The following is a 15,243-nucleotide window of genomic DNA, read 5'->3' on the forward strand; positions in this document are numbered from 1 at the left end:
TATCTGTCACTTTCTTATATGTGCATATGTTCCGTATATACATGTCTTTTATCTGTATTGTATATGCGCAAATTCCATATATAGAAATTGCATATATACAAAAATTGTGCATATTACAAGGCTCGGGTCTACCACCTTGGCCACTGAGACTTTGAGATGCATAGGCTCTCCCACAATCTGCCTAGGTTGGACTATGAATTGTTCTGTCTCTAGCCTCAAGCTGCATCACTAGCTGTTGAGATTGCACAATGTGTAGTTCCCACAAACAATCTCCCTCCCTTCACTTCTAGAATTGCACAATTTTCCTAGTCAATGCATGTGGTTGTGCCTGATCTTGCTTTGTAAGTTGTTTTGTTGAAGCTAATTTATTGTCTGCCATGAGTGCTTTTTCCTCTCTTGGGTATTACAGGTGTTGGCCATTTCTCTTCATCATTCACTGTTATCATGGCACCCAAGAGAGTTGCTTCAAAAGATACCACAAAGAGAAGTACCGGGGAGGCAATTGAGATTACGCTAGTTTACTTGCCAGTATGCTCAGACACTCAACTATATGTAGAAAAGGAATCATATCTCACATGGCAGAAGGTGAATAAAATTTTCTTAGCAAGGACCTTCAAAGAAAATATGGAAGACCAGAAGGTGTATGTTAATATCCAGAGGTCATGGTTACACAAAATTGCATGCAAGTACTGTTGTCACTTTTTCTATCACCTGTCGCTCAATTTCTTCAGAAGATATAGAAGCCTCCTAGAGACAACCTCTGGGTTGATAGCAGACCAGTGCCTAGGGCATCTTAAAGAGAGGAGTTCTTTTGAAGATTATCTGAGGGATTTCTGCTGCACTCCATATGTCACGTAATTTAAAAGAGATAATTCAAGGGCTTGGTTCAATTGTCCTCCAACAAGGTAAACTCAAGCAAACTCATAGATCTAAATACTCAGGGGGAAAATATGGCTAATCTCAAAGAGAAAGGTCTTGGTTCTGGTGGCTGACACAACAATAGGAAACTTAAATATTGGCGTTGTAGTAAAAATGAAGAGGAGGAAAGAATGGGGGGAATTTGATGCAAAGGGCTAGATACAACACAGAATCCTAAGCAACAAGTTCTAGTAGAAGTATGGAATGATGAGGAGGTGAAAATGCAGAAATAGTGGTGGAACGCCGATGTGGTGAAACGTCGGTACACTAATAGTGATAAATCGGAAATCAAAGGTCAGGAGATCGGAGCAGTGGAAAGGGTCGGAGCGAAGATTTAACCCGATGGATATATAGATCTGGGTGAATTGTTTTTGAAGTTCGAACAAAGGGTTTAGAGCGGAGTTTCCATGTGTTTCTTTGCATTCCCGTGTATTTCCGATAGTTTTATGGTCTGCGGGTTTTAAAGGCTTAAAGCCTTATGAAACGCTTCCAATAAGTAATGGGCTCATAAACCATAGGTCCTAGGATCGAATATTGTAAAGAAAAGGGGTTTTGGCCTTACGCCAAATTTTTTTTTCATCAAGTGGTATCACAGTAGGGAAATTTTTCTTGCGAGAAGGAAGAAGGGAAAGGAGGTACAGTTGTTTAAAGTTGGAGAGTTTGTGGTCTTACTATCGTGCAGATAGCAGCAACAGAAGGTGAGAAGACTTGAAAAAACCTAGAGCAAGGTGTGCTCAATTGGTTCCAGAGAAGAGAACCAGAAGGATGCCAAAAGACTAAGTGATAAGAGCTTGGTGAGGTATCATGTAACAGAGGAAGATTTTTACTGCAGAGGTCGGTTGCAGCTCACAGAATATCATGAAGGTAGTTCCACTGAGAAGTGGGTAGAATTGCTAAGGACAAGGAGAAGCATATGACGAGGAGGTCATAAATTTTTGTGCCTCGGGAGTCTGGTGCAGGAGCATCTAACCCCCCTTAATTAAAGGAGGAATCCAAAGTAGAGAAGGAGGAGATGTGGACCATCGAGAGAAACAGGGGAAAAATCTGTTCAAAACAGAGTAAATGATGGAATGGATAAAAGTCTCGAGGAGACTTAAGGTAATCTGCCATATGTGTGCATAACGGAAGATTAGGGAGTTGTTAGTGATTTGTTAGAGAAGATTAAGGAGAGGATTGATCGGATCCTTTCAGTGATCCATTCCAATGTTTCTTAGAAACTGATGAACCTGTGTGTTCTATATATATGTAATGAGACAGAGACAGAGAGGATATAGAGCGATTGATAAATATTTGTAGAAACAGAGATCGACACAATGTAGTTGAAGGGGGACTTGTTCCAAGGCTGAAACGCCTTAGGCTGTAATAGAAGTCTGTATATGTATAATAGAAATATGTGTGTTGTGTGGATTTATGCGTGTCTGTGTATTTTACGCCTTTTCCAGTTATACTGTGTATATATGCATTGGTGTCTTGAATCCCATTTGTATGCGTGTTGATCGACCATTGATCACTGTAGGATTGATGGCGATTCAAAGATATATATTAATGAATGTTGTGCGTGTCGTAGCAGAGTATGGCAGAAACTGTGTTAAGTGTAGAAATCCATTGAAGGCAAGCCGAATTCCAGTTACACTAAGAAACAACAAAAACATAGTCCGAGTTTGAGATCCAGACCTGAAATTTTATAGACATATCGGACCGATGCATTGAACTAATCGGAACAGGTCTTGAATAATTGCGATCGCGATGATGCGATGGAACATGGACCGTCGGATCGGAAGCTAGATCGACAGTCCAAATCTAATCGTTGATCACAATCGGAGAGGTCAAAGGGTTAACAGTAATGAATGTTGCGATAGCGCCAATGTGGTGGAACGCTAATACGCCGATAGCGATAAATCGGTGATCAAAGTTCAGGAGATCGGAGCAGCGGAAAGGGTCGGAGCGAAGAGCGGACCCGACGGATATATAGATCCAGGTGAATTGTTTTTGAAGTCTGAACAAAGGGTTCGAAGCAGAGTTTCCATGTGTTTCTATGCATTCCCGTGTATTTCCGATAGTTGTATGGTCCGTAGGTTTTAAAGGCTTAAAGCCTTATGAAACACTTCTGATAAGTAATGGGCTCATAACCCATAGGTCCCAGGATCGAATATTGTAAAGAAAAGGGGTTTTTGCCTTACCCCAAAATCTCTTTTCATCAAAAGCATCAGTATTTGGTGATAGATTGTGGAACAAGTCACTGAGATTGTTAGCTTCATTGAGCCCTTTATGAAATTCTTGAGATTTATGGTTGGAGAGAAACTCGCAATGGGATATATTTATGAGGGCATGGACAGGGCCAAAGAGGCCATCAAGACTTTCTATAAGGGAAATGAATCTAAATATCTCCCTTATGACAAATTATTGATTCCAGGTGGGATAGGAAAGTACATTCACCATTGCATGTAGTAGGAGTATATCTCAATCTGAGATTATTCTATAATGAGGGGTCTAACATTCACAAAGATCCCGAGGGTGATAAGAGGTGTCATGATTTGCATTGAGAAGATGTTTCCGGATCAAGATATTCAAGACAAAATCAACATACAACAAGATATGTACAAAGAAGCATCTGTGATATCTGGATTCAGCTCAAGCCAACGTCTGAAGGATAAGAAAATGCCTCGTAAGTGCAAATTGTTAGAGCTTAGCTTGTAATTTTGCTAGTTCTCTTTTATATGTTTGGCATTGCAAACTGATAATTTTTTTTGTTATTTTTTTATAGCTCATTGGTGTATAGATTGTGGCACAGAGGCACCACAATTACCAAAGTTCGCCATCAGACTTTTAAGTCAACCTTGTATTGCTTCTTCTTGTGAGCTCTGTTGTCACACAAAGTGTCTAGGCACTGCGACAACACTCAGAGTAAGCATTGTCACTCTAATCCTTACTCACTCTATTTAGACTCTCTCATAGACAAGTCAAGGGGGGTAGCCCTAGGGTGAATATATTAATTCTTTAGACTCTAATTCTTTTTTGCATATATTAATTTTTTAGACATTTTAACATTAAATAATATTTATATTTATTATAATTGTATACTAATTATAATTGTTATTGATATGCATAACCTAATCAACAAAATTCCCTAAATTCAAGCTACCAACTATTATGATGCTCGCCTAGATTTCAAGGTTTTCAAGGGGTTATTGGGGCATTAAGTTTTTAATCCATATAACCTATTCCACAAAAAACATTAATATATAAATTGTTATGTTTTACCATAATGATGGGATGAGAAATGGATGTTCTATATTCTATATTGTTATCCTTGATTTGTTTTGATTATATGTGTGTGTGTGTGTGTTATTTCTTATTTATGGTGCAGGTGTTCCCTTTGGAACCATTGCAGTCAACGAAAACCCGTGAAGATTGTCGAAGCCTTAAGAAGAATGGAAATGAAATGGTTCAAATTCTACAACCAGCTTCACATCCAATGTCAGAATGCAAAGTAAGATTATATTTATTTATACTCTTATAATTTTATCATATTTTTACATTTAATTCGATTTTAGTCACATACTTATATCTATGTATAATCTAATGTTCAGAGTAATAAATATACATCTCCTAAAACACCTTTGCACATGTATGATGGTGGACATGATAGTCAGCAAAAATCACATTCTCCTCAACCATTGCGACATTCATCTAGACTTACATATAATCTAAGAGAGGTAAGTTATAAACTATATATCTTACCTCATAATAACATTGACATATTTTTTATGACTAGTTAATGCATTTTCTTTTCATATTCGTTACATGTTCCCCATGTTTTCATTATATCTATATGGATTTTGATATTTATTTATAGCTAGTTAATGCATTGTCTTTTCATATTCATTACATGGTCCCCATATTTTCATTATATCTATGTGGATTTTGATATTTATAGATAATGTTTTAATTTCTACATAAAACAAAAAAGATAAATGTTGATGCTATGGTTAAAAGGACCAAAATCATGCCAAAGGACTTGAAATCACGTGGGTTCAAGTCACGCAAACAATACATAGAGCATATATGCTCAACTAACATTGCTGTCACTAAACCACTAGGTTTGTTACTTTGAAGTCTAAACATTCCAACAAGTTTAAATGACTTAGGCTACAATAATAGAACTTTAACCATTCTTTTGCCTATAAAGGGGCTACAAGGACAGTTTCAATATATTAACTTTCTTTTATTTTGTTTTAAATGTTTTGAATACCAATACTTTTGGCAACTAAAACATGAAAGATACATTTTGTTTAATGAGAAATCATTTTATTTAGATATATAAAGTATGAGTTTTTGTTTGTGGAATATTACATGTGCTCCCTCCAACTAGGCATATATCTTTATCAGTTTTTAACATCAAAAGTTTTGACAAAATCTTGCTAAATTTGATCTTGGGTTAAGTAAAATTTGTTTTATAACAAATGTTATTTAAAAGGTTATCAACCTTTGGAATATTATATATAGTTTAGTCACATTTTTGTTGGTATTTCTATGCACTATGGATGGGTAGAAATCTATGATATTCAAGATAGAATTTGATTCATTGAAGAGCTAGTGATAAATAAATGCAAAAAGATATGAATTTTATTTACGAAATATTATATACAATTCATGTATTTAAAGATGCATATATTTCTTGAATGCATTACTTTACATAAAAAGTGTTAATAATTGTTCAATTAAATTTATATGTTAATACGTGATAAATATTTTTATCTTCAGATTATAAAATTTCCTTATAATTATGATTATAAAGATAATAATGTATCCATTTTTTATTTATTTGAATGTAAACTTTATATATAAAAACAATTGTCATTTTTTTCAAAAGTGTTATAAATAAAATGAACTATCATCTTTAGAAATTTCATATGAATTGAATTTCACTTTAAACCTTCTATTAAATAGAAACTTTTATTATTTTTATGTTTATATTAAGTTTTTAATTATGTTATTTTATTCCAACATATAAAGATGAATCATTTTAGAATAATTTTGGTAGTTTACCTTTACTACTCCAACTAAATACAACCAAGTAGCTTTTTTTTAATATAAGTACATAAATATCAAACCAAATTAAAAATTGATAAATAAATAGGAATACATAAATGTACAATATTATACTACAAATTTTATATAATGGTAATTGTTGTTAAAACCTTAATGAATTACATAAGTACGTCCCTATTATCAATATCTTATTAACATAAAGTATGTGTATGCATAGTTAATAATTTATTATTTGTTATCAATATATTATCAAATATAAATACATTTTTATTATAATGTTAATATATAAATGGAATATATGAAGGAATCACGTGAGTGTTTAAAAAATTGATATAAATTCATTCTATTTATATAATTTTTTATGGGGGAAATATCTTCCAAATCCATTCAAAAGAACAAGAAATATTCATCAGATAAATGCTTAGTAAGAAAAAATTATATGGAATGAATTTAACCATTCACCATATAACTATAACAAACCATCTATACATAAATGTATAATATTATACTATAAATTTTATATAATGGTAATTATTGTTAAAACATTAATGAATTACACAATTACGTCCCTATTATCAATATTTTTATTAATATAAAGTATGTGTATGCATAGTTAATAATTTATTATTTATTATCAATATATTATCAAATATAAATAAATTTTTATTATAATCTAATATATAAAGGGAATATATGCAGTAATCATGTGAGTGTTGAAAAAATTGATATAAATTCATTCTATTTATATGGTTTTTTATGGGGGAAATATCTTCCAAATCCATTCAAAAGAACAAGAAATATTCATCATATAAATGCTTAGTCAGAAAAAATTATATGGAATGAATTTAACCATTCACGATATAGCTATAACACACCACTTATATAAGACTTTACCTATTCTCAAAAAATCATAGTAGATCAAATAACAAATCCTAGTGAACCAGAGTAGTGCATATATTACCACAATGTTGACATTGAAATTCGAACAGGAATGAAATTTCAAAAAACAAAATCATTACATTTCATTGGAAATTGTTTAAAAAAATTAATTTTAATGTTTGTGGGCCCTGAAGCTATTCTCTCCTAAGTTTTTTGCCTGCTTCCCTATCAAAAAATCTACAAATTGTCAAATGGTTGACTCCATCATCCATAAGATATAGAGAGTCACATAAATTTTAAGGCAAAGATTCATTTCTATTTAAATTTTAAAAGAATCTCATAAAAAATTGTGGTGTGGAGATTCATTTCTAACTAAATTTTAAAAATAGCACGGTTGTTTATACTCATTTTTCAAAGTTTTTATTAAATTATATTTTAAAAGTTCTTCCAAATTTAAAATAAAAATTTATTATAAAACTATTTTTTCTAGCATATCTTCCGTATATACATAATTTCCATATATGCGCAATTTCTGTATATGGAATTTGTGCATATCTGATGTAGATACATAAACGACATGCATATACGGAAGATATGCACATATAAGAAAGTTAGGGATATACAGAAGATATTTGCACATATCTTCCATATATACATAAGTTTCGTATATGCGCAATTTCCATATACAGAAATTATGCATATAAGCAATATATGCGCAACTTCCGTATATCGTATATGTGCATCTATTGTATATGCGCAACTTCCGTATATGAACATATCTTTCATATATGTGCAACTTCCTTATATCAACATATCTTCCGTATATGCGCAACTTTTGTATAATCGCATACCTTCCGTATATGCGTAAATTTCTTATATGTGCATATCCTCCATGTATGTACGTCTTTATATATGTGCATTTATCGTATATGCGCAACTTCCATATACAAAAATTGCGCATATATGGAAATTGTGCATATATGAAAGATATGTGCATATCTTCCTTATATGTGTAACTTTCTTATATATGCATATCTTCCATATATGTACATCTTTTATGTGTGTGCATCTACCGTACATGTGCAACTTCCATATATGGAAATTTTTCATATACGGAAATTGTGCATATACGGAAGATATGCACATATCCTTTGTATATGCGAAATGTTTCTATATGCACATATCTTCCAGGTATATGTGCAACTTCCGTATATACACATAACCCCTATGTATGTGAAACTTTTGTATATATGCATCTTTTGTATATGTGAAACTTCTGTATATGCACATATCTTCCGTATATGCGCAACTTCTGTATATTCGCATATCTTCAGTACATGCATGTCTTTTATATATGTGAATCTACAGTATATGTGCAACTTCCATATACTGAAATTGCACGTATATGGAAATGTGCACATATAAGAAAGTTATGTAAATATGGAAGATATGCACATATCTTCCGTATATGCACAATTTATGTATATGCGCAATTTCCACATATAAACATTGCGGATATACGGAAATTGTGCATATACGTAAGATATGCGCATATCTTCCGTATATCCCTAACTTTCTTATATGTGGATATTTTCTGTATATGCATGTCGTTTATGTATCTGCATCGTATGTGCACAAATTTCATATATAGAAATTGCGCATATACAGAAATTGTGCATATACGGAAGATATGCACATATAAGAAAGTTAGGGATATATGGAAGATATTACCGCATATCTTCCGTATATACATAACTTTCGTATATGTGCAAATTCCATATACAGAAATTACGCATATACGGAAATTGTGCATATAAGAAATATATGCACACATCATTCGTATATGCGCAACTTCCGTATATTGTATATGTGCATCTACCGTATATGCGCAACTTCCGTATATGCACATATCTCCCTTATATGTGCAACGTCCATATATTCGCATATCTTCCATATATCCGTAAATTTCTTATATGTGCATATCGTTCGTGTATGCACATCTTTTATATATGTGCATCTACTGTATATGCACAACTTCCATATACAAAAATTGCGCATATACGAAAATTGTGCATATACGGAAATATTTTTTGTATATACGTAACTTTCTTATATATGCATATCTTCCATATATGTACATCTTTTATGTGTGTGCATCTACTGTACATGTGCAATTTCCATATATGGAAGTTTACATATACGGAAATTGTGCATATATAGAAGATATGCACATATCTTTTGTCTATGCGAAATTTTTCTATATGCACATATCTTCCTGGTATATATGCAACTTCCGTATATACACATAACCTTCATGTATGTGAAACTTTAGTATATATAACTTTTGTATATATGCATGTTTTGTATATGCACAACTTTCGTATATGCTCATATCTTCCGTATTTGCGCAACTACCATATACTGAAATTGCACGTATACGGAAATGTGCACATATAAGAAAGTTATGTATATACGGAAGATATGCACATATCTTCCGTATATTCACAATTACCATATATGCACAATTTACATATACAGAAATTACGCATATACGGAAACTATGCATATACGGAAGATATGCGCATATCTTCCGTATATCCCTAACTTTCTTATATGTGCATATCTTCTATATATGCACGTCGTTTATGTATCTGCATCGTATATGCACAAATTCCATATACAGAAATTGTGCATATACGAAAGATATGTGCATATCTTCCGTATATGCACAATTTCGGTATATGCGCAATTTCTGTATATGGAATTTGCGCATATACGATGCAGATACATAAACGACGTGCATATACGGAAGATATGCACATATACAAAAGTTAGGGATATACGGAAGATATTCGCGCATATCTTCCGTATATATATAACTTTCGTATATGCGCAAATTCCATATACAGAAATTACGCATATACGGAAATTGTGCATATACGCAATATATGCGCATATCATTCATATATGCAAAACTTCCGTATATTATATATGTGCATCTACCGTATATGCGCAACTTCCATATATGCACATATCTTTCGTATATGTGCAATTTCCGTATATTCACATATCTTCTAAATATGCATAAATTTCTTATATGTGCATATCTTCCGTGTATGCATGTCTTTTATATATCTGTATCTACCGTATATGCACAAATTCCATATACAAAAATTGTGCATATACGGAAATTGTGCATATACGGAAGATATGTGCATATCTTCCGTATATGTGTAGCTTTCTTATATATGCATATCTTCCATATATGTACATCTTTTATGTATGTGCATCTACCGTACATGTCCAACTTCCATATATGGAAATTTTTCATATACGGAAATTATGGATATACGGAAGATATGCGCATCTCTTTTGTATATGTGAAATTTTTCTATATGTGCATCACTTTTGGAGAAGGACTCTGACATCAGTTTTGAGTTTCAATTCGTGGACATAATTTCTCCGGCAAATACTTTCTGGGGATTGGGTTAATTTCTTTGTAAATCATCCATCCATTACTTATTCCAATGCGATATGTATCATCCCCATGTGCATGATACATGTGAACTGATCCATGACTTATGCCAATGCTAGATGCATCATCCCCATAAGCATGATACATGTGAATTGAACTAATTTAAACCACTACTGAGATTTGAATTTTCCCAACAAGTTTTGAAATTTTCCCGCCCACATTATTTTGAATTTGGCCTTGGATGAAGCAGCTGAATCCACAAATCAATGCCTGCCCACATTATTTTGAATTTGGCCATGGAAGAAGCGGTTGAATCCACAAATCGATGGGGTTACTAGCCAAGAGTCGAATCCCATATCCACCACTGATCCTAGTTCTGTGAGTCCTTTCTTCAAAGACGAGGCAGAGTATGTGGATCCAGATCCGGGGCACTCGTTTCAGGCCATACAAGACCAAATTTTTGGCTTCGAGAACACCTCCGTGGATCTTGTACCCATGAACAGATTCGCCCAACAAGTGACTTCCTTGGGGGGTCCCAACATGTCTCAGGTTGTCATGAATGGCTTAAGACCTGAGGTTGTTCCCGTATATAACACTCTCATAAGTGAGTTCGCAGTATTCAATCAGTGGTTGCTTAGGTATCGGCCTCGACTCAACTCAACAGACTCTACATTCATTCTACGACTTCCCATGGAGCCACCAATAATATCCCCAAGTTGTTGGCCAACGGATACCCACAGAAAACCATCTTTGAATCAACAGACGAGTCAGGTTTGTCATTCGGGATTTATTACGAGAACATACCGGCCACTCTGTTCTACAGAAATCTCAGAAAATTCAAGTATATTGGCAATTTCCACTCCTACTCGGCTCAATTCAAGGCCCATTCCAAGAATTGGAAGTTGCCCAATTATGTGGTTGTGGAGCAGCACTACATGGATTCTAAGCTCTTCCCCACCAACGAAGGCCATCCTTCACACAATGTAGCCAAGGGCCAGAAATTCGTGAAGGAGGTGTACAAGACGCTTAGATCCAGCCCTCAATGGAATGAGACGTTGTTCCTTATAACTTATGACGATCACAGTAAATTCTTCGATCACATTCCCACACCTATGAAGGACGTGCCTAGCCCCGACAACATTATCGACCCCGAACCCTTCTTTTTCAAATTTGAGAGGTTAGGGGTTCGAGTCCCCACTATCATGATTTCACCATGGATTGACAAAGGAACAGGTTTCGACTCTCATGGCACTATCTTCTTCCCTTCATGCATAATTCGATTATTTTCCATAACATTGAGTATTATATTAAAAAAATTATTGTTGTAGTGGTACATGGGGCTAACGGACCATATCCATCGTCTCAGTTTGAGCATTCATCCATTGCTGCAACAGTCAAGAAGTTATTCAATCTACAGTCCGATTTCCTGAGCAAGAGAGATGCCTGGGCTGGAACTTTCAAAGTTGTCGTACAGAAGTGCAGCAGCCCAAGAACAAACTACCCAGGTACTCTAGGACCTAACAAATCTTCTTCTCACCATAACTAATTGTTGATCGAATTAGGCTTCTACCCAAACTTAGTAGTTTCGATCTGGTTTTTTATGGCCTTGCAGAGACACTACCAGACCCTCCAAAGATAAGGCAGAGCGGAGCGAATGAGGAAGCAAAGTTAAGCAAGTTTCAGGAGGAACTGCTGCAGCTGGCAGCTCAATTGAATGGAGATTATACTCTCAGGAGTTATCCAGAGGAGATCAGGAAGAAAATGAATGTGAGAGAGGGTAACAAATACATCAAGGATTCTGTGAGGCGTTTCTTTGAGGCAAGCCGATTGGCTAAAAGGCTTAGAGCTGATGACCATGAGATTGTAAAGATGAGACCTTCTCTCACCACCAGAGCCACCAGTGGAGGATCAACCTCCAAGACCACCCACCCCTAGTGCTACACATATAATTACATATTATACAGATTCTGATTCTATGGCATATAAAACAGATGAATGTAACTCAGTCCTTTGGGAATAAAATCAGTGGATTATTTTTTATTGGTCCACTTTTCTTCAAAAATGTTAAAGAGTTCCCTGGCGCTGCTAATTTTAACTGTGATATGTTTTCGTTTATTAGTTATTTGGGATTTATTTTGATTGAAAGAATGGTTCATATCCTCGTTCACCTAACCTTCGAAAAGGCAGATTGGAAATATTGGTTGCCGTAGACTAACACCTATTTTGTGGATGCTCCGCGCCTTCAGAATTCATTCACATCATTGCATGAAGGTCTTTAAGTTTATGGGAGCCCCAAGGTCAAATCGTGTTGGCCTAAGTCAGTGAATTTTAAGTTTTGGGAGCCCCAACATTAAGTCTCATTGGCTTAAGTCGGTCCATTTTAAGTTTCAGGGAGTCCCAGGATCGAATTTGGTCGGCATAAGTGGTTCATATCACTTTGTTCGCAACTAGGGGCCGGGTGCCATGATGACAGATCACGAGAGAATCTATCCAATGACGACAAATATTGAGAAGGATGCAGGCGAATATGTAAACGAGAAGCTGAGCACTCCATTGGCGCCCAATTCCAGCAATCTTTCGTCTGAGAAGGGCGGGGTCGATCCCGTGCTCATTCCGCCTGCTTCAAATAGACGGATGAGAGTTAAGGTTCCAAAGGACCAAGTTATCTCCAGAAGAGAGCATCCCAAATACTTGTCACCACCTCCCAAGCGTTGGTGCTCTTGTTGTCGCTACTTCTGTTGTGCCATTTGCTTTTTAATCACTCGTCGTGATCGTCACGGTCACCTGTGGCGTTCTGTACTTTGTCTTCCGGCCCAAGATCCCCAAATACTCTGTCGACAACATCCATATTACTAATTTCACCTTCAACCCCATCGTTTCAGTACAAATTGTCAATTCGATGTGAAAATAAAGGCCCAGAATCCCAACAAGAGGATCGATATGTATTATCTCGACAACAGCCATCTCGCGCTTTTGTATTTAGGGTCGGAGCTCTACACAGGCTCCCTATCGGTATTTTACCAGGGCCATAAGAAAACCACTTTGTTGGACGTGGAACTCAATGGGATCGGTGCTAAGCTCACCAACGCCATGAAGTTTACGCTCAATGCATAGATAAATCAAGCGAGCATTCCCCTCAAATTGAACATAGATGTTCCCGTGAAGATAAAGTTTCGGAAATTGAAGTTATGGAAGATAACAGTTCGCGTGCGATGGGACCTTATTGTCGACCAGCTCGATGCCAAGGACACAGTGACTGTTAAGAATTCCAAGGTGCCAGTGAAGTTGTGAGGATTGCACATGACTTAGGATGCACTGAATTCATGGTTAGGGCATGGTTAGGGTTAAGTGTTTTTGTGATATGACCATATAGATGCTACAGTTGTAGATATTTTTTTTTCATATACAATTTGTTTTGTTAAAACTCCATATAAAATATTAATGCCCAACTTTTAGTTGGCAAACATATTATTTTTAATAGCGTGGCCCTGTTTATATCGAGACATGTTTTAGTATTTCCAAAATATAATTGGATTCTTTACTCTCTATTGTTCTTTCCTTTCTCTTACGGATGAGTCAGTATTTTGTGGGTATGGTGGTGAAATTTACAATTGAAGATTATATATTTTAGGAATATTTTAGAATGAGATTGGATGTAGAGTATCTAGATTAATTGTTTGAGCCATTACTGTCAGCAAGCATTTTCCACCCCTATAGGATATTTATTATAGCTTAAGAGTACAAGAGACAGTACCCTGACAGTGGGTTTTGGCCACCTCGATATGGGAATTCCCTTCTCCTCAGTTTCTCAACAACAAATAACGCAATGGTCATTGTCATGCATGAGGTCATAGCATATTGTTGATATGGAATTCCATTAAAGTTTCACATACATGGTGGTTATGTGTATATACGGAAGTTGCACATATACCTGGAAGATATGTGCATATAGAAAAGTTTCACATATACAGAAGATATGCACATATCTTCGGTATATGCACAATTTCCATATATGAAAAATTTCCATATATCGAAGTTGCACATGTATGGTAGATGCACATACATAAAATACGTACATATATGGAAGATATTCACATATAAGAAAGTTACGCATATACGGAAGATATGCGAATATCTTCCGTATATGCACAATTTTTGTATATGGAAGTTGCACATATATGGTAGATGGCGTTTGATTGTAGGTAATCCATGGCCAATGCTAGGTTTTGTTCATGGTTATGACAACGTATGCTGTGGCTTTTAAAGCATATCCTCCATAAGTTGTGTATATACGGAAGATATGTGCATATACGGAAGTTGCATATATACGGAAGATATGTGCATATACAAAAGTTGCGGATATATAGTACATGCACATAGACAATATACAGAAATTGCACATATATGAATGATATGCGCATCTATTGCGTATATGCACAATTTCTGTATATTCGTAATTTATGTATATGGAATTTGCGCATATACGAAAGTTATGTATATACAGAAGATATGCGCGAATATCTTCCGTATATCCCCAACTTTCTTATATGTAGATATCTTCCGTATATGCATGTCATTTATGTATCTTCATCGTATATGCGCAAATTCCATATACAGAAATTGCGCATATACGGAAGTTATGTATATACGGAAATTATGTATATATGGATGTGCGTGGATTATCGAGCACTAAACAAAATCACGGTGAAAAATCGTTACCCTCTTCCATGCATTGATGACTTATTAGATCAGTTAAAGACTGCTATCTATTTCACCAAATTGGATTTGCGTAGTCATTATCACCATGTCTGAATTGGAAAGCAGGATGTGTGGAAAACTGCCTTCAGGACCAAACAAGGGTTGTTCGAATCGATGGTGATGCCATTCAGAATTTACAACGCTCCAACCACTTTCATGAG

The 15,243-nt window shown here is 35.2% G+C and overlaps 2 pseudogenes; both read left to right on the top strand.

Moving 5' to 3' along the window:
• Positions 1 to 444: 444 nt before the first annotated feature.
• Positions 445 to 12,340, top strand: LOC149204805 (non-specific phospholipase C2-like; annotated as a pseudogene).
• A 450-nt stretch (positions 12,341 to 12,790) lies between these two features.
• LOC149204806 (NDR1/HIN1-like protein 6) lies at positions 12,791 to 13,837 on the top strand (annotated as a pseudogene).
• The last annotated feature ends 1,406 nt before the right edge of the window (positions 13,838 to 15,243 follow it).

The sequence above is a fragment of the Pinus tabuliformis genome, chromosome 1_2, assembly GCF_031772625.1.
Source record: "Pinus tabuliformis cultivar Carrire ecotype Pingquan chromosome 1_2, CPIR1, whole genome shotgun sequence".
In the NCBI taxonomy this organism is placed as follows: Eukaryota; Viridiplantae; Streptophyta; class Pinopsida; order Pinales; family Pinaceae; genus Pinus; species Pinus tabuliformis.